Below are 20,717 nucleotides of genomic sequence, written 5' to 3'. Positions count from 1 at the left end.
CTCTCAACCCCCCAGCTGATGGCCGCCATGGAGGACCCAGCAATTTCGACGTTGCGGGACGCGGATCGTCTACACGGTCCCTACTTCAACGTTGAACATCGAAGTAGGGCGCTATTCCTATCTCCTCATGAGGTTAGCGACTTCGACGTCTCGCCGCCTAACGTCGAAGTTAACTTCGAAATAGCGCCCGACGCGTGTAGACGCGACGGGCGCTATTTCGAAGTTGGTGCCGCTACTTCGAAGTAGCGTGCACGTGTAGACGCAGCTTAGGTGATGAGCTTTCATGGAACAGACCCACTTCTTCAGATCATAGCCTTACCAGAACAGACTCAATATATAAAGCACAGAGGTCCAAAAATTGTTATCAAGATTGACAAATCAGAAAAATTATTATCAAGGTTGGACAATCAGAAGAGCAGAGGGACGGTGGGGGGTTTGGGGTGGGGAAGTCAAGAGTTAGATAAAACAAACAAAGTATGTAAAAGAGTCCTTATAATGGGTAAGGTAATTGCTGCCCCTGTTCAAACCATGTGTTAATGGTTCGAATTTGAATATGAATGTTAGTGCTGAGCATTCCCTCTGTAGAAGGTTGTTAAAGTGCCTTTTCAGTAGGACACAAACTTTCAGATCTTTAACAGAATGGCCCACTCCATAAAAGTGCTGGCTGACAGGTTTGTGTATTTGGAGTTTTTTGATGTCTGTTCTATGTCCATTCATTCTTTGTCGAAGAGTGTTTGCAGTCTGTCTTATATACATGGTGTGTGGGCGTTGTTGGCACATGGTGGCATATATAATGTTAGTTGAGGAACAGGAGAATGTGCACTAAGACCTTTTGTTAGTTAAGTATAGTTATTCCCCTGACAAGCCATCATCTCACAATAGGCAAGCCACCTCTCTTGCTGAGGTCTTCACAAAAGCAAACATTTGGAATGGGATCAAAACAAAAAGCAGTCAAGTAGCACTTTAAAGACTAGCAAAATAGTTTATTAGGTGAGCTTTCGTGGGACAGACCCACTTCTTCAGACCATATCCAGACCGGAACAGACTCAATATAGCTGGTCTGTTACCTGTTATCAATATATCTGGTCAATATCTGGTCTGGATATGGTCTGAAGAAGTGGGTCTGTCCCACGAAAGCTCACCTAATAAACTATTTTGCTAGTCTTTAAAGTGCTACTTGACTGCTTTTTCTTTTGATAGTGTATAGACTAGCACGGCTTACTCTCTGCTACTATTTGGAATGGGGGTAGGGGTGGGGGTGGGGGTCTGTCACACTACTCTCTGAAGAGATTATCTTGAATGCACTTACCTAGATACCTAGTTTTCTGACTATACTAATCAGAAAATGCAAGCACAGAGACTAGGTGATTTGCCATTGGTCAGTTTGGAAGCAGAATAATGGTCTCCTGACCTTCTTTTTCCAGCTAATGCTATTTTCTCAGAAAGCAATATGGATAGAGCGGTTTGCTACATTGTATCTCCTCACAGTTGTCACTGTGAATTATGGTTGTCCATGAAAATGAGTGATTGATATTGATCAAGTGAGGTCTTTGCCCAGCAGGTCTTCAGCTGTAAAGTGTCCATATAAAATCTTATTTAATACACAATGAGTCAGACTTTTCAGATCCTTTAAACAAAGAATCACTTAACCTATACAAGCAAACCATCAACCATGAGGCTATAAATCACTTGAGTGTAAAGCTTTGATCTGTAGACTCCTTCAGTCCTGACTGCCCACTGTTATATTCATTGTTCAGCTTTCCTGTGCAGAAACTGCTGTTAACACACTCACCTCTTTTCTCCTCCAATCCAAGAAGACTGGGACAGAGAGTTAGTGCAGGGTGAACTCTTTTGCAATTTATTTCACACAACTTTCCTTTAGAAGCAAAGTGCTGTAAGAAATGTGGACAACTTTACATGTTTTCTTAAAATGTCATCAAATTATGTTTTTTCCTAATCATTGAAAATGAACAGAAATTATAGAATGACCAAATCCTCATTTTTAGGGATTCAGAATCTTCTTCTGTGTCATTCAAAGGTGTCATGTCCCATATTATCTTCCTTTCACAGCCTCATGGCAGGACTTAGGGGATTGATATCTACACAGAGGTGATTTCCCCCCTTAACAACTTATCCAAAGAACTGTCAGCCAAACAATTCAGTCAACATTGAAAAAGTTCTTTGTATTCTGCCAGGGCTCGCACAATGAAGTAAATATCCTTTAACAGTAGGTGCTAATTCTGCAGATGGATTTTACATTCACCCCACAAATTGATCTTTAATCTCTTTTGACTGGAGATCTCTTAGTAGAAATCAACAATAATCAATATTTTGCTGTTAGGCTTGAAAGGAGTAGGATGTTTGACCATGTTTAATAAATTCAGCAGGCACATCAGTGTACAAAAGTGGATTTTATTTCAGTTCACACTGGTTCATCAAATGTTGGGCTGGACCTTGTGTTCTCCAAGCTGCTGGTGTAAATCCAGACTGACTCCTCTGAAGCCAAGTTCGCTAGAGTCAATGGGCTTGGATCTGCAGTTGAGTGACTCCTGGTTTACTTTAGTGTCATTGATGACAGAATGAAGCTAATTGATTTGATTTGTGTAGCTTAGGGAGCTGTGTTTGGACTCATGGCCAATTTTACCCAGCTTTGCTGAACATTTCATTCTGGGGCAATGTAAATGAAAAGTTGCCTCCAGAAGTGAATGTATATAAGTTTCTTACAGATACAGTAGTATCATAATCCATCCTGGGGGGCCCCTCAGGGCGGGAGGTTGGGCAGGGGGTTGCGATAGAACCAGCGCTATTTTTATGCTGGCAGTTGCTGGTACTAAGTACCAGCCCCTCTGCAGTCCCAGCCATGGGATTGGCTAGTGGGAGGGAGCAGGGAGCCGTATGAGTGCTGACACCTCTTTATTCTTACAAAAAATGCACTGGATACAGCAATACCTGTAAGAAATGTGAGCATAGGGTGGAGCAGGGGGAGCTCAAGTCAGCCGGCTGGGGAGTGTTGGTGGTAGGGGGCTTAGGGCAGGGGTCTGAGAATGCAGGGGTGTGGGAATCAGGGTGGGGGTTGAGGAGGGGCAGGGGGCTGAGAGCATGCAGTGCAGGAGTCAGCATTGGAGATGAGGAGGGGATGGGGTGTGTGTGTGAAGGGGGTGATCAGGGAGGCAGGAAGGCTGAAGCCTCCTGCCCCCAGTATTTGTGTGAGGATGCTGCTTTCTCTTCCCTTCCTATGCTGATCAGGGGGTGAGAGCAAAGTGCACAGCTCATCTGTCCCCTTCCCTCCCCAGCCAGAGTGAGAGAACTGCAGCAAACTAGGGAGACAGTTTACAACACGGCCTTGTCAGTGTTTGGAAGAAGAGCTAGAAACACGAACGACTGGTTCGAAGCTAACTCTGATGAGATGATTCCAGTCATTGAAAAGAAGCACGCCGCATTCCTGGAGTACAAAAGCTCACCGAGCCAGAGTACCCAGCAAGCACTTAGAGAGGCCAGAAGAACAGTACAGCAGACAGCCAGGTGCTGTGCCAACAACCACTGGCTCCAGCTATGCAGCAGCATCCAGACCTGTGCTGACTTTGGTAATCTCAGAGGAATGTACAAGGGTATGAGGAAGGCATTAGGACCCACCCAGAACAAGATGGCACCTCTGAAATCCAAATCTGGTGAAGTCATCACTGACAAAGCCAAACAGATGGAGCGCTGGGCTGAGCACTACTCCGAGCTGTACTCACGCGAGAACGTTGTGGTTGACGCAGCCCTTGATGCCATCGAGCTCCTACCAGTAATGGACGAACTGGATCAGGAACCGACTGTGGATGAAATGAAGAGAGACATCGAAAGCATTGCAGCAGGAAAGGCCCCTGGTCAGGATGGTATACCACCAGAGGTAATCAAGTGTGCCGCAGACACACTCCTGGAACCCCTACATGAGCTACTGTGCCTGTGGTGGAAAGAGGGTGAGGTTCCACAGGACATGCTCGACGCTAACATTGTAACGTTGTATAAGAACAAAGGAGACTGAAGCGACTGCAACAACTACCGTGGAATCTCCCTCCTAAGTGTCACTGGTAAACTGTTCGCTCGTGTCATCCTTGGCAGACTCCAGAAGATTGCTGAGAGGGTGTACCCCGAATTGCAGTGCGGATTCCACGCAGAGAGGTCTACCGTTGACATGGTCTTCTCTCTAAGGCAGCTGCAGGAGAAATGCAGGGAGCAGAGGAAGCCCTCTATATTGCCTTCATCGACCTGACCAAGGCCTTTGATTTGGTCAGCAGGGATGGTCTGTTCAAACTGCTCCACAAGATAGGCTGTCCTCCATGGTTACTCAAGATGATCCAGTCATTCCACGAAGACATGAGAGGAACCATCCAATATGACAGCGCATTATCGGATGCTTTCAGAATCAGGAGCGGCATCAAACAAGGATGCGTGCTTGCTCCGACATTGTTTGGGATCTTCTTCGCACTCCTCCTGAAGCATGCCTTTGAATCTTCAACAGAGGGCATCTTGCTGCACACAAGATCTGATGGGAAACTGTTTAATCTTGCAAGGCTGAAAGCTAAGTCTAAGGTGCAGGAAGTCCTCATCAGAGACATGCTGTTTGCAGACGATGCTGCTGCAGTGTCTCAGAAAGAAGACCAGCTTCAAAAACTACTGGATCAGTTCTCCAAAGCGGGCAAGGACTTTGGGCTTACCATCAGCCTAAAGAAGACAAATGTACTCGGTCAGGATGTTGCTGAATCCCCATCAATCAGCATTGACAACTATACATTAGAGGTCATCCACGAGTTCGTTTACCACCATCACTGACACCCTGTCGTTGGACACTGAGCTAAGTAGGAGGATCAGAAAAGCAGCCACAACTCTGTCCAGACTCAGCAAGAGAGTGTGGAATAACAACAAGCTGTATATTCACACCAAAATGCAAGTTTACAGAGCCTGCATCCTCAGCACCCTCCTTTATGGCAGCGAGACTTGGACCCTGTACGCCCGCCAGGAAAAGAGGCTGAACGTCTTCCATTTGCGCTGCCTCAGGCGCATCCTTGGAATATCATGGAAGGACAGAGTGACCAACACCGCCATCCTCGAGCAAGCTGGAATCCCAACTATGCACACCCTCCTCAGGCAGCGTCAGCTCCACTGGCTTGGCCACGTCCACAGGATGAATGATGGAAGGATTCCAAAAGACATACTGTATGGCAAGCTAGCCTCTGGCAAAAGACCTCCCGGACGCCCCCAGTTGCGCTACAAAGATGTCTGCAAGAGAGACCTCAGAGAGGCAGACATCGAGCTGGACAACTGGGAAGAACTATCAGACGACTGCAGCAGATGGAGGCAGGGGTTACACAAGGGCCTTCAGAAGGGCGAGATGAGGATCAGACAGCTAGCAGAGGAGAAGCGAGCACACAGAAAGCACAATAAGGGCTTGCCAGACACCCACCACATCTGCAAGAGATGCAGCAAGGACTGTCACTCTCGTGTGGGTCTTCATAGTCACAATAGATGCTGTAAATGAAGTCCTCAATTGAAACTATAAAGGGTGCGATCCATAGTCTATGCAGACTGAAGGATGGCTACTACTGTGCACTTTCCCCTCGCTCCCTGATAGGGCCAAAGGGGAACAATGAGCAGTATCCCTGTATGAATCTCAGGTGATGGGAGTTTTAGGCCTCCCACTCTCCCTAAATGGCTCCTCTGCAGGAGGGCTCAGGGCCTGGGCAACCACAGATTGGTGCAGGGCATACATGCCCAGCCAGCTCCTTTCACCTGCCTGGCTACCTGCTGCTTGGTGTGGCAGCCTGCAGCAGAGCCCTGGGAGTCAGGCTGGGGTCATGCACTGTCTCCCTCTGTAGCTGAGCAACCCCACCAGTTGGGTCCTTCTTACTGGATGCGTGCACCATCTTACTTCACCTCTAGTTCCCCAGACCAACCCTAGTCCTGAGCTGATAAGCTATTGGCCTCCATATACTGTAGTTTGCTGAGTCTGAGAAAAATTTGCATTCTCTTACTTTAGTTTGCATAGAGGAAATTTCTTGACAGGTTAGAGCAATGAAAGAAAGTGGAAAATAGATCAATTAATTTAATTGGCATCCTCTTCTCAACTAGAAATGGAATCATTTGTAACCGGCCTAGCACTTTAGGCAGGGAGTTCTTTTTTTGTCACTGCAATTCTGTTGAAGCACAACAGCAGTTGCCACCGGAGGGCTGCAGCTTTCTTCGCTGCAATCATTATATTGAGCACAGATTCCTCTAGACAATTTAAATGTAGCAGAACCTTACCAGCATGCTGTACACAAACCTGAGTTTTGCTAACCTGGTCAGGAATGCTTTGGACACTTGAAATCAATACTTTCTTCCAGATGAAGATTATTCAGAGCTCAATGTAGGCATTTGAAAACTCAAACTGTTTGAATTCATTGAGCCAGCAGAGATCTGGGAAAAATCAGTCCCCCTTCCTCTAATTGATAAAACTAATACAATCACGCTCCGTCTACCCTTGCATTACTTTTTTGAAAGAGGAATGACAATGAGAGCAATGGAAAATGCAAATGAGGCATTGATTTATATATCTTATGTTTTATTTGCATAATCTCTTTTTGGAAGAGATTCTTTCAAAAGAAAAAAGACAACATATATGGGGTTCATTTGAAAATAAACCCCATCTTCAAAAGAACACTTCTGCCTATTTTGTTTCCGGAAGAAGGGTTCTTTCAAAGCTGAGGTTTATTTTTGAAAGAACCCTGTCTACACTGCTTTTTTTCTTTTGAAAGAACGTCTTACAAAAACAGATTATGCAAATGATGCACAAGATATGTAAATTAGAGCACATTTGCATTTTGATTGCCCTCATTTGCATCCATCTGTCGAATGAGGAATGCAAGTGTAGACATGGTGTCTAGGCTGTGTCTATACTTGCCTTCCTCTTTCGAAAGAGGTATGCAAATGAGGTGTAAATATGCATATCTGACACCTCATTTGTTTATTCTAATTTTGAAAGAGCTTCATTCGAAAGAACAAAACACCTGTGTCTACATGATATTAATGAGCGGGTTTGAAAGATGCTAATGAGGCGCTGCCATGAATACACAGCACCTCATTAGCATAATGGCAACCACAGTGATTCAAAGTGCAGCTGGTGTTAGGAAGAAGGGGCTTTCAAAAACTGGGGACGGGTCCTTTCGGAAGGTTCCCATCTCCATGGGTGGCATGTGATTCAAAAAGCTGCACTTTCAAATCACCGCGGCCGCCATTATGCTAATGAGGTTCTGCATATTCATGGCAGCGCCTCATTAGCATCTTTTGAACCTGCTCATTAGCATGCCCCCTCCAAAAGGTCTCATAGACCCAGCCAACCAGTGTAGACACTGCTCTTTTGAAAGTAAACCCCATCTTTGAAAGAATCCTTCTTCCCACAAAAAAAGGGAAGAAGGTTTTTTTCAAAGATGGGGTCAACTTCTACTTCTACACTGGTTTTCAAAAGAAGCTCTTTCGAAATTAGACTATGCAAATGAGGTGTCAGATATGCAAATCCACACCTCATTTTCATTTTCAATTTTCCTCATTTGCGTGCCTCTTTTGAAAAAGGAATGCAAGTGTAGATAGAGCCCTAATGTTTAATCACCCTGGTAGGTAAAAAGTTTTTTCTAATGTGAAACTCAGATCCCTCCTGCTCCAGTTTAAGCCTATTGGTATTTCTTCTTCCTCCTTGTAACAGTCTTTCATGCACTTGAATACTGTTATTATGCAGTCAAGTGGCACCTATGAGATTTACAAATTTACGAGGTCATGATGTTTTGTGGGTAAGACCTACTTCTTCAGATGCTAGGAGTAGAAAACAATAGAATCCATAAAGTTTCATAAAGTAGGGAGGGAGGCGAAGGGAAATGTTTTCGAACCCTTTAGTCATGTTTGTTGCTGTTCTTACCACTTTCTCCCTTTTGTCCATATCTTTCCTGACACGTGGAGCTCAGAACTGGACATAATACTCCTACTGAGGCCTAACAGCATGGAGGAAGGCAGAAGCATTTCTTCTCATGTCCTGTTGCAACTGTACTGCTAATATATCCCAGAATTATGTTTGCTTTGTTTTCCATCAGTGTTACACTACTGACATATAATTAACTTGTTATCCACTATGACCTTCCAATCCCTTTCTGCAGTCCTTCTTCCTAGATAGTCATTTCCCATTTTGTAAATGCACAGTTGATTGTTCCTTCACAGAGTACTTTGCATTGCATTTACTTCAGACTGTTTCTCCAGTTTCTCCATATCATTTTGAATTTTTATCCTAGCCTCCTGTGGACAGCTTTTCATTATTTAAATCACAGATGAAAATATGAAACAGAATGGATCTCCACTCCTTATGCCCTTCCAGCTTATCTGTGATCCACTAAAAACTACCCGCCGGGACTGATCCTCCAACTAATTATGCACACATCTTATCATAGCTGCATCTAGATTGTACTCCCCATTTTTTATGATAAGGTAGGCAAAACAGTATCAAAAGCCTTATTCAATCAAGATATACCATATCTACCACTTCCCACCCCACCCACAAAATTCATTACCCTGTCAAAGAAAGCTTACTAAGCTGGTCTGATTTTAGTTGTTTTCGACAAGTCTATTCTGCCTGGTACTTACTGCCTTATTATCTTCCAGGTATTTGGAAATGGATAGCTTGAAAATTTGCAATATTGTCTTTCCAGGTACTCAAGTTAAGCTCATTAGTCTGTGAGGGTATGTCTACACAGAAGCCTTATTTTGAAATAAGCTATTGAGGAAGAGCTGTTCTGGAATAGCTTATTTTGAAATAACGCTGCTACACACATTCCCTTTATTTAATGGGAAAAAGGATTCTTTTGAAGATGGGGTTTACTTTTGAAAAAGCAGTGTTTACACTGGCTTTCTTCTTTCAGAAGAAGCTCTTTTGAAATCAGGATATGCAAATGATACATCAAATATGCAAATTTATACATCATTTGCATTTTCTATTTTCCTCATTTGCACACCTCTTTCGAAATAGGAATGCAAATGTAGATGCACCCATAGACCCTATTTTGAAATAGAGCCATTGGATGCACTATGGCTTGTTTCAAAATAGTCTCTATTACCTTTTCCAAAATAGGCTCTGTTCTTTCAGAAGAAGCTGGGTCTAAACATGCCCAATCCATTCAGAAAGGGGGAGGTTAATGAGGCAGTTCAGAAGATGCTAATGAGGCAATGACATTAATATGCAGTGCCTCATTAGCATAATTGTGGCTGAGTGTGATTTGAAAGTGCTGCTTTTGGAATGCATGTCGCCTGGGTAGATGGGGGCCTTTTGAATGGACCCCTGGACTTTGAAAGTTCCTTCTTCCTGTTGGGTTTTAGGAAGAAGGGGCTTTCAAAGTTGGGGGGGCCTTTCAAAAGGCCCCCGTCGACATGGGTGGCATGTGTTCTGAAAGCGGCACTTTCGAATCGCACGCAGCTACCATTATGCTAATAAGGCACTGCATATTTATGTCAGCACCTCATTAGCATCTTCTGAACTGCCTCATTTACATGTCCCCTCCAAAAGGAAGGGGCATGTGTAGACTCAGCCAGAATGAGTTTAACTATTTTGAAAAAAGCCAACCCCCCTTTCAAAATTATTTGGAAATAGAGGATGCATTGTGCAGATGCTAGCACAGTTATTTTGAAATAGCTTTGCTATGTAGACCTACCCTAATTGCCTGTTATCCTTATTTCTCTTTTTATGAATTGGTTTTATATCTGCCCTTTTCCAGTCCTATCATGTGCTCTACTTGAATACACAAAACAAAATAATAATTATTATTAGATGTGCATTTTTAACTCCTTCTCTACAAACTCTAAAAAATCCAGAGTACTTAGGCCTTATCACTTGATCCCATCATCATCAGCATTATGCTCTGTCAAACTCATGGAAAAAGCAAATTTGTGGTTGACAGCTTTCCACTGAGAATACCTAACATCAGCATTCTTTCTGACAAACAAATCTAAGGATTGCCTGAATAGAGAGAGAGATGGTGTCTAAAACATACACAATTCAAGCCATATAGAACACAGCAGAAATCAATGAGAAAGTCATGCATATGGTATGATGGTGTCAGATGCACCCAATGGCTGTTTCTACACAGAAGGAAGTGGCATGCTAATACCCAGAGTGAAAGATGCTAATAAGACACAGATGCAAATTCCCCATGCTTCATTAGCATAACATCACATGATTTGGAGTCTGGAAGACCATTCTTCTGAACTCCAAAACTCCGTGTAGAAGCAGGTGGTGGGGGGTGCTTCTGGAAGGAAGGCCTTCTTCCGGCAGACCCTTCTTCCCGAAAATTTTTGGGAAGAAGGGGGCTCTGGAAGGACAACTTCCGTACGGAAGCCCCTCGGGGGCCATGCTTCTACACAGTGTTTTGGAGTCTGGAAGAACAGTCTTCCAAACTCCAAATCACATGACATTATGCTAATAAGGCACAGGGAATTTGCATCCATGCCTCATTAGCATCTTTCGCTCCGTGTATTAGCATGCCACTTCCGAAAGAAGTGGCCTGTGTACAAAGGGCCAATGTGAATAAATTGCCTAGGATGCTTCTAGAATCCTCATCATTGGGCATCTTTAAGAACATGTTAAATAAATATGTAAGAGATGATACAGATGGTGCTTGGTTCTGCATGAGGGCAGAGTACTGGACTTGATGACCTTCAAAGGTCTCTTCCAGTATTAGTGTTCTATAGCTCTATGAAACTGCAGAAAACAAGCTGCATTCTATACTCGCTGATTTTTTTCCACGTAATCCTCAAAGAAAGAAAAAAAAGCAGAGTGCCCTGCAATGATCTAGTCTGGAAGTGAAGGCAAAAGTAGTTCAGAAAATCCTAAATATATTGGTATCCAAAAGATTAAAAAGTAACCAGAAGTATCAAAATGAATACAAGAGAATTGAATATTAAGGCACAATGAGACTAAGCAAAATTCACATAAAAAGCCTTCAGCAGAGCCAAAAATTGACGCTATATGCTGGGTCCCAGTCCAGTACCTTTACCACAAGTTCATCCTTTCTCCAACTCTAATCTCCTATTTGTCTTCTGTAATTTAAGAATTAACAGACACTCCTCATCTGACAAAGCAGGTCTTTGCTCACTAAAGCTTATGCTACAAAATATCTGTTAGTCTATAAGGTGCCATAGGACTTCTTGTGTTTTTGAAGATACAGACTAACTCAGCTACCCCTCTGATACTTGTCAGTTATATTGAAAGGCAAAAGAAATACTTTTTATCACAATGTGCAGCTGACCTGTGGAACTCATTGCTGCAAGGTATTATAAGACCCCATTAAGATTCAAAAGCTAGACAATGATGTGGATAATGAGAACATCCATAGTTACACAAACTTGGAACTATCATCCAATCAATGACAGAGAATGTTAGGAAGAAACAGTGTGGACAGAAGATCTCTGTTTTGAATCTTAGAATACTGGTTCCTCTGAGACAGGGTATTAGTCTGACCCAGCATGGCAAGTCATATGATCCTAACAGTAACTACATAGCATCCATGCTTACCTTATATCAGAGTTTATCAACCAAATGTGTGGCTCGCCATCCAAGACTTCCCCCTGCTTTTGATATCCCTGGCAATGCAGTTAATGTTTAAAAGCAGGGTGAGAGTTACAAATTCACACATACAATGTGTTCTTCACACCCCCCAACTTGATAGTTTAGGTTTTTCTTAGGAATGTCAGTTGTGAGCAACTTTAGACAGCAGCTCTCAGTGTATGTCCTGATTTCAGTCAGTGAACAAATGACATGGAAAACACAGATACTGGGAGGACAACCATACGACAGGAATTGTTAGGTCCATGGACATCACAACCCTGGCCTCCTAATTTCACTTGTGTGCCTCCCAAATCTTATCTACCCATTTGGCTCCATTATTTTCCTTTTCTCACCAACTTTGTCCAAGTTCAGTAAGACTTTTCTCCATTTTTGGGTGTTTATAGGAAGCAGAAATTCAGATTTTAAAGTTTACCTACAACTTTCCATTCATGATGTGGATTTCATTTCATTTTGTTAAGTGGACAGTGGCGAGGTGGCAGCACATGCAGCAGCAGTACAACTTCCACGTCCTCCTCCCCACACGTCACTGTTCTTCACCAGGGCCCATTTCCACAAGATGGGTTAGTTCAGTTTTCATGTTAATTCTGCCCTTGGCATTTCAGCTATGGCTTCTCTTCATTAGATTAAATATGTCCCTGCTAGAATGATTAATTGTGTGTCAAATACATATACACATTTCTTGTGGCCTGTTTTTTTTTTTTTTTTTGCTTTCCTTTATTCTCTTTTGGATTTAATTAAGCTCCTTGTTTTGGCTAGCAAACTTGAACTTGACGAGGAAAGAGCTTGATGATCTCAAAGTGTTAATGTATATTCTAGTCAGGGTGAGTGAACTTTTTACATCAGGCCCCACTTTTAGTCCCTGCAACTAGTGCCCCCCCGCCACCTGTCTAATATAATCCAAACCTGTGAAAATTTCAATTATGGTCATATAAAAAGAAATCTTCTTGGCACGTGTAAGAAATATGTATGTAGAATGTAGAAACTTTAGTAAACAATATAGAAATGTGAATATACATACATAAAAACAGTAACATAGTTCAACGTTTTTAATGAGGTAGGTGAGCCTGAGATCCAGCAGCCAATCATGCTGCACCCATTAGGAAATGTTATGCCTCCTAAGGGGGGCCCACCCCCCTACCACTTTGCACCCACCTGCTCTAGTCTTTTACCAGTGTGGGAAGAGCTGTAGTCTAACAGTTAAGGTACAAGCCTGGGAGATGAGAGCCTTGGATTCGATTCCTGGCTTTGCCACAGACCTGTTGTACAGGAAGTCACTTCATCTCTTTGCCACTTGCTTCCCCTCCCCACATTTTGTCTTGTCAATGTAATAGGTTAAGCTATTTAGTACCGGGTTTGTTTTCTGCTATTCACTATACATTGTCTAGCACAGAAAGGATCCAGATCTCAGCTGGGGCATATACAAGCCAATGGGATACAACTATAGCAATTTTCTGGTTTCAGAAAATCAGAAACTTCCATTCTTTGTTTGTGGCCAATTTGAGTGGGAAAATTTCTGACCCCACAGCCAGGGCTGAGGGATTGACCCTTAATTTCTTTTACATAAGAAAAGGATTCCAAAGCAGACTGAATGAAGACTTAGCTGCTGCCATTGCCACCTGGCAAAAAAAGATTGATGTAGCTTATTTCTGCAGGGTAGAAATGAAAACACAAAGAAAAATGGGTGTGCAGTATTATGTCAAGTTCAGGGAGTAGATTTTAAAGTGGTGTAAACCAGGGTAGCTCCACTGACATCACTTCTACTGGAACAGTCATTGCTAATAACAATTGATGAATAATTATTAATACCCATGCCCTGTGCAGCCAGAGTTTCTGTTAACCACAGTAGGGGTTATCCGCAAACTGCAAAGTCAAGCCCAGGCGAAGTGTGAATATGGTTTATTGACCATGATTATCTCAAATTCAAAGACTGATCTCTTGAAAAATGCAAACAAGCAATAAAGTTTGCTCATCCTCTCTTTTAGCTTTCTAGTCCTGTTGACTTGTTTCTCTAATTGATATTACTTTACCATTTGTGGGGGTCTGTAACTAATCCCTTTCTGACACACATTCAGCTTTTCAAAATAAACACAAAATTTTCAGGAGTTTTTCTACACTTCCTAAAGCTCATATACAAAGTAAAAGCTATAGCCTTCTAATAAATGAGACAAATGAGCAAAACTCTGGTATTCTATTAAGTGAGGTGTGCTAGGAGAATGGGGAGTATTTGGGTTATTAATGAGCAAAGAAAAGACAGTTAGCTTGTGACAATTATTTGCATTCCATGACCAGGATTGTGAGTGGGCCTACATACAAATGTTCCCTCTAAACTTTTCCATCCATGTATGTATTTTTTTCATCCAAGTGCAGAAGAAATTTTTATGTGCACCAAGGCGTGTGCAAATGTACACCACCAATAGAAATACAAAACCTCGCTGTGGGCCTTCTCGTAATCAGCTGGCTGACATCTGAATTTCCATTGAGTGGTCACACAGGTGCACTGCTTCCAGGGAACACAGCTGTACACCCATGCAAAGGAATACAGGAGAACAAGCTGCTTTACTCTTTCTCCACTTTCCAGGGTTACTCAGTTGTGGCACTAGATGCATATGAAGAAACACGTGGTACGTGATTCAGAGTAAAGAACCGAATCCAAAGCCAAACGATCCTGTTAGCTCATCTAGTGTGAACTCCTGTGCATCACAGACCACAAACAACACCCAGCACCCACACACTAAGCCTGATAAGCAGACTTTAACTGAAGTATTGAAGCCACAAAGGGACTCGACTATTACGTGTCTATAATAGTTCTTGAGCTATCTCGTTATTCTCTGCCTCCAGCAAGGAGTCATCTAGTCCCAGTAGCTAGAGAAGTGTGCCCCAGTTGACCTGTTATACCTTAAACCACTGCTCCTGTATCCACTGCTCCTGTATAACATTCCTCACTTGTGAGCACAACAGGGAACAAAAAGATTTATTTTGGGAAGAACAGAGACTCAGCAAAAGGTGACCAGATGTCCGGTTTTTAAAGGGACAGTCACATATTTAAGCCCTTCTGCAGATGTCCTGACTTTTTTTTTAAATGGGTTAATTGTCCTGTATTTTCTGCCTTTCCCCTCCCATCAGTACTGGTGGGCCCTGTTGCTGGCTATATCCTTCATCACTAGCTGCCCACCCTGCAGTGGTGTGGGGCTGGGGAGGAGTCCAGTGTCTGATGAGGTTGGAGTGCAAGGCTGGTGGTTTGGCACAGCTCAGAGTATGGGGCCCGTGGCTTCCCCCTGCTTGTCCATCGTGCAGTCCCTGCTGTAGTGACTCCTCTTGGCCAGCAGGTTCCCTTCACCCCACATCCCATTTCCAGTCAACAGTGGCTGCTTGTGGCAGTGGTTGGTGGGTGGGGCTGGCGGTGGCCAGTTAAAAGTTGCCTCTGGAGGGTGGACACACCCTCAGCTTTCATGTAAAAAGTATTTCAAGCCCTCAGATTTGTAGTGAAAAGGCTGAAAACATGATCTGAGTGTGTCCTAAAGGCTCAGAAAGCAAAGACATAAAAAGACCCCAAAGGAATTGTTTATTTCTCTTTCATCTCGTTATTTTAAGCCTGTCTCATGATTTTCCTTTGGCTCCTGAGGTTGGTCCGCCTGAGGCTGGCCATGCTCCCAGAACAAAGAATTTTACATTGACATAGCATCTCTGGGAGACTAAGTTTCATTTTGGCTATTCCAGGAAATTAAGGAGGAGGGAGCAGGTGGCAGGAGACTGCAGAGTTAGTGCAGGGTTGTATAAATTCTGGCTGAAACAAGTGGCAAGCAGACATAATATTTTTGTTCCTGGGTAAACAACAGGTTTCTTCATAAAAAGAAGTATATGACCACTTGTCAGGGGTCCCTTCCCCCACTCCACACTCCGAATGCAGACAGTTGGGTCCCATGGAGACAAAAACACCTTGCTTTTAAATAGGCTTTACCTTAACCCTTCCCAGGGTCAAAGATTTCCTGGCCCTTGGGGCAGTTCCGCTGCCACCACTGAATGAGAAACCTCCTCTTGCTCCCAAAAGACACACTCGGATGTCTTCCTCTGGGGGTATCACAAGCTCTTAACCCTTCCTCTGGAGAGAGCTCAGACACAAAAAAACTGCAATTGAAGAGCTGACAATTTGTCTTCTCAGGACACAGAGATCAGATTAGTTGCTTAAAAACAGAGATTTATTCATAAAACAAGAGGAAATAAATCATGGGTTGCACACAGAGAAAAATACCTGAGATTTAGCTTAAAAGTTACAGGGGAAAACATGAAATCAAACAACAGCATGAAACTGAATACAGAGCAGAGAAGTCTAACCAAATTTCAAATAAAATGTAACTTGAACGCATCAAACTACACTTTTCCCTCGTACTTACACATCTATGGCTGATGGTCAGGGTATTTCTGATTTTTCTTTGCAATTCCCTAGGAGACATTTTCTTCTGTGTCTTTCTCCCTGTCCCATGCAGACACAAAAGGTCACTGCAATTGTTCTCAGTTTAAACAGAATTACTTCACTCCCATTCACTTACCTGGGATTCAGGTTACCTAGATGATTAACCCCTTCCCTGCACTTATTCATGACAACACTTAATACAGGGGATGCTGATGTATTACAGGCATACCATGCACCTGGGTTCTCCTGGCCATAACCTCCTTTTTGGTCCTTCAGTCTCCAGTCAGACAGATGTTAGAAATATGAAAAGCTTCCCCGAGAATCTACAGCTACTTCCATGGAAGTAGTGGGAAACAGTATGCCAAGAACTACTGGCAGTGCTGGACCTCAGGATCATGGAGGTATCCCCTAGTGCAGTATTCTTCAGAGGTCCTACCTCAAGAGGGTCAGTGCTGGGTGGTTGCTTGTAGGGTCACCCAACTATGACCTCTTTTTGAGTCCTCTGATCTCCACCCAGGCAGATTTTGGAAATATGAAAAAATGTGCATGAATTTCTTTTGCCTTGAGAGCTGGGTGTCTGGAGTGGCAGCTGCTCTCAGCCACCAAGTCTGGAAAACATTGCCAGTGCCAGCAGCAGTGCAGAAGGAAGGGTGGCAATACCAGAGCTTGCTCTACTTCCTTCTGTGCTGCTGCTGCTGGTGGCACTGACTTCAGTGTTGGGCTCCTGCTCTCTCTGGCCACCCATCTTGGAAGGCAGAGATGTCTTAGTAGTGGCACAAAAGGATGGGTGGTAATACTATGTCACACCACTCTTCTTTCTGTGCTGTTCCTGTTGGCAGCCTTGACTTCTGAGCTGGGTGTCCTACCAGTAGCTGCCATTCTCTCGTTGCTCAGCTGGGAAAGCAGGGCTGCCACCAGCACTGGCACAGAGGGAAGGTGTCAGTAGCAGCCCACTGTGCTGCTGGTGGTGCCAGACAGCCTTGCACCTGAAATCTCTTGCTGCCCAGCTTGGAAATTAGAGCCACCACCAGCAGCAGCACAGAAGGAAGGGTGGCAATACCATACCATGCCACACTTCCTTCTCCGCTGCTGCGGGCGCTGGCACTGCCTTTCTGCTGCCCAGGTTTGAAGCTAGAGCTTGACAATGCCACACCAGGCCACCCCCTCCGTTGCCACTGCTGCTCATGATGGTGCTGGCTTTCTGACTGCCCAGCTTGAAAGGTAGAGCTACTGCCAGCAATGGCACAGAAAGAAGTGTGTCTATACCATTCCGTGACTGCCTTCCTTTTGCACTGCTGCTGGCAGTGGCACTGCCTTCTGAGACAGGCACCTGGCAAGCAACAGCCACTCTCTGGCCACCCAGCACCAGCAGCAGTGCAGAAAGAAGAGAAGCAATACCGTGTCATTTCATCCTCCCTTCTTTTTGCACGGCCGCTGGTGCAGGATGGCCAGAGAGTCCTGGCCACTTGCAGGACACCAGCTGGGAAGTCAATGCCAGCACCAGCAGAGGCACAGAATTAAGATTGACAATACCATACCAGCTGGGAGCCCCAGGCTCCTAGCAGCCTGGGAAGATAAGATTACATCATGCAGAGCAGATTTCATGGTCTGGGACACATTTTTCATGTCTGTGAGATTGATAAGGCCCTAGTCAGATTCTCAAGGACCTTTTTCCCTGTTATGGTCTGCACTGGGTGGTAGACTCTGTTGGAGTTTTCTGGCAACGCTACAAACACTTTCAAGTTTGGCAGCAACAATGAAGCCTCTCCTGGTTTAAATTTTCACTTTTGGGTCCCATTGTTGTCACCCTTTTCCTGATTCTGAGATTTCAGCACATTCTCCAACAACAAATCTGCTGGGGTTCAAAGTTTTCCCTCTGAGAGAACATAGATTATGGAGTGTTGGTTGCCCTTATGGACAAGGCCTAGGATCCTGTGGTGGCTGCCTCTCATATAGCAGCTCCAACGGGGTTAAGGGGAGGCATAGGATCAAACAGGCTTAGTGACAGGTATCTGATGCCTTGGCCTTCTGGCTGGTCCTCAAGTTGAGTTCCAGATTACCAGAGTGCAACAGAATGTACAGTTCAATGTCCCCATAAAAAATGCGTTCACAGCCCACATCTTGTTCATGTGAAGAGCTCAGGGCTTTACGTGTCTCTAACTTCTCCTCCTGAATGGATGAAAAAGGGTTCCGGGTCCCACCTTCACTGGGCATATGGACACATGCCTCACCCAGGATCCTCCAGATATGAGAACTGTTATTACCCTGTCAGTCAGCTGTGGTTAGCAATGCCTGGATTAACCTTTTGGTTTCCAAGCTACTGCATGGGAACTTATACCCCACAACAGGCTCCCTTTGAAACTCTTCCTCCAGCTGGAGCAGTTTCTGCAGGGATGGTGGGGTGGGATCCCAGCAGCCCAGGCCTGCTTTCTAAACCTTCCTGGCCCAGTATGGGGCTCTACATCTCATCAGAGGCTCCTAAGATGTGCATCCCCTGCAGAGCTTTGGACAACTGGTGACAGCTTCAGATGGAGTGGAGCTGGTACAACACCATGGCCATGATTCCTCCTTTCTGAAGAGAACAAGGATGTGTCAGATACTTAGATGCTCCCAGGCATCAGGGAGGATTAATGGCAACTGGTGCTCTGGGCAACTGATGCTCTCTAGTGACTTAATGCCAGACTTCCCCACATCATTGTAGGAGGAGCTTCTGCCTCCATTTCCTCCTTCTCCTTATGCCAGCTGCTCCTTAGCAGCTTATCACTGTCAGATTGCTGTGTGTGGTTTTGGTATGTGTATTCTTCCATTCTCATTGGGCTGCATCTCTGACCCCACAGAATAGCAGGGCTCCCTACAGTGGGTGGAGTATCCTTGGTGCCTGTGGGTGGGTGGAGTTGAACCTAAAGGGAGTTGGGAGGAAAAGAAAAGAGAAACTCATCCTCCACTTAGAGCCAGTCTCAGAGGATTTGGTGGACTTCAGCAGGGCTCCCCTTACCCAAGGGGGGACAGTTTCAGATGGGAGGTGGCTCATTTCTTCAAGGGTCCCTTTGCCTGCTTCTGTCAGTGTCACTTTTTTATTGGGTCCCATTTACAGGCTAGCTTCTTTGCCTCTGCACAGCACCAGTTTGTAGAGCTGATAAATCCCCTCCCCAAACTGCTGGCCAATGTCCTTGGGTGGATCACTGATTAAGAGCTGCAGTTAAGCCACCAAATTCCCTCATTTGGGGCATTCAGCTGAGTTCTAATGGAAGGAAGGGAGAAGGGGCTTCATCAGCATCCTCTTGTCAGCTTCCAATTTCCCCTTGGCCAGGAGTCTCTATCCCAAGTCCCTCTGCTGTGGGAGAGGAGCTAGTGTTAGACCCTCAGCTCTTTCTGCCTCAAGGGATCATAGACCCAAGGGATGGGGGGCAGGCCCTCCACAAGGACTTGCACCCCCAGCTACTCCAGGAGGATGTGAATGGACCCAAGGCCAGGCATGAATCCGGATGTAGCAGGAATTGGAAGATGGTCCCCTTAAAGTCCCAGGATCTCCACTGAACCAGGAGAAGAGAAACTTGAGTCAAGTTTATCTCATTCCCTGCTCTGACTTTGCTTTCCTAGGGGGAACACTTCCTCCACATAGCCCCTGCAGCTGCAGGTCCTGCAGCCTATCAGAGCCAGCCTGCCTCTATCTGGCATCAGGTAGCCAGAGTCAGAGATCACTTACATCAAATTCAGGAAGGACAATGGTGAATCAGAATGGAGCTCTGCTGCTCCTGACAGCCTTTGCTCTCTCCTTGGACTCTCTGGATCTGATATATAAGCTGTCACACTGTGGGGGAAAGAGTCAGGCCAGGATCAATAAACCTGTGCACAAGTGCTCAGTGTGGAATATCCTATTAATTGGTCATGGTGCTTGAGAAGAGGATTGTCACAATTTATCTTTATCTCTCTAGAATGGGACAAAGTTTAATACCTGGGTGGGTCCAATCCTTTCTGAACTCCTGATTCATGAGCAGCTCCTCAAGGTGGAGACGGACCCAGGCCTCTTGCTGGCTCAAAAGTCAGAGGAAAGGAATCACTGTGAAGACAATTTCCACATATACCCCCTGTGAATCTCAGAGCTGGTAGGAGAGAAGAGCTGATTGCCTTTAGGCCCTCTTGCTCCTCTAGGAAGGAGTCTGTGATTCTTCTGTAAGACCCCTCTCCTGGATCTCATGGCAGGAGCAGGGGAGGTTAGACAGGGGATCTGAGGCTTTCATGAACAGCTAGGACCCTGAGTTGAAGTTCCATTTCCTTCCCTTGTCCCTGAAGGAAGATGGACCCAACATAGTGTAACTTTCCACAGGTGAACTCAAACCTGGGACCTCAGGAGCTTAGTGCAGGAGGCTCCACTGTTTAAGGTAAAAGCCAGCTGGCTCTCAGCTAAGGCCCTAGAAGAGACTCATTCTTTCTCTGTGAAAGTAAAACCACATTCAGTATGTGTGTGGGTTCCAATAGCACTGCCCTGACCTAGAATGGCCCACTGGGGTGCAGGTTAGCATGATGGACGGGAAAATGAATGTCCTGTCTCTCCCTCAGTTCTCCCCAGCACTAAGATAAAATCATCCCCTGCCCCTCCTGACCATAGAATCACAGAACACTAGGACTGGAAGGGACCTCGAGAAGCCATTGAGTCCAGCCTCTCTCACCATGCTCACTTCCAAG

General features: G+C 44.8%; 1 long non-coding RNA gene across 1 annotated transcript in view; it reads right to left on the bottom strand.

Annotated features, from left to right (window-relative positions):
* LOC142007504 (uncharacterized) overlaps nucleotides 1–16,092 on the bottom strand; it is a 28,386-nt gene extending 12,294 nt beyond the window's left edge. The window contains exon 1 of the long non-coding RNA XR_012643959.1: nucleotides 16,012–16,092. This is a non-coding gene — a long non-coding RNA (uncharacterized LOC142007504). The remainder of the gene's footprint in view (nucleotides 1–16,011) is intronic.
* Between the last annotated feature and the right edge of the window lie 4,625 nt (nucleotides 16,093–20,717).

This window comes from Carettochelys insculpta, chromosome 1 (assembly GCF_033958435.1).
Source record: "Carettochelys insculpta isolate YL-2023 chromosome 1, ASM3395843v1, whole genome shotgun sequence".
In the NCBI taxonomy this organism is placed as follows: domain Eukaryota; kingdom Metazoa; phylum Chordata; order Testudines; family Carettochelyidae; genus Carettochelys; species Carettochelys insculpta.
This window is presented reverse-complemented; position numbering and strand designations above follow the sequence as displayed.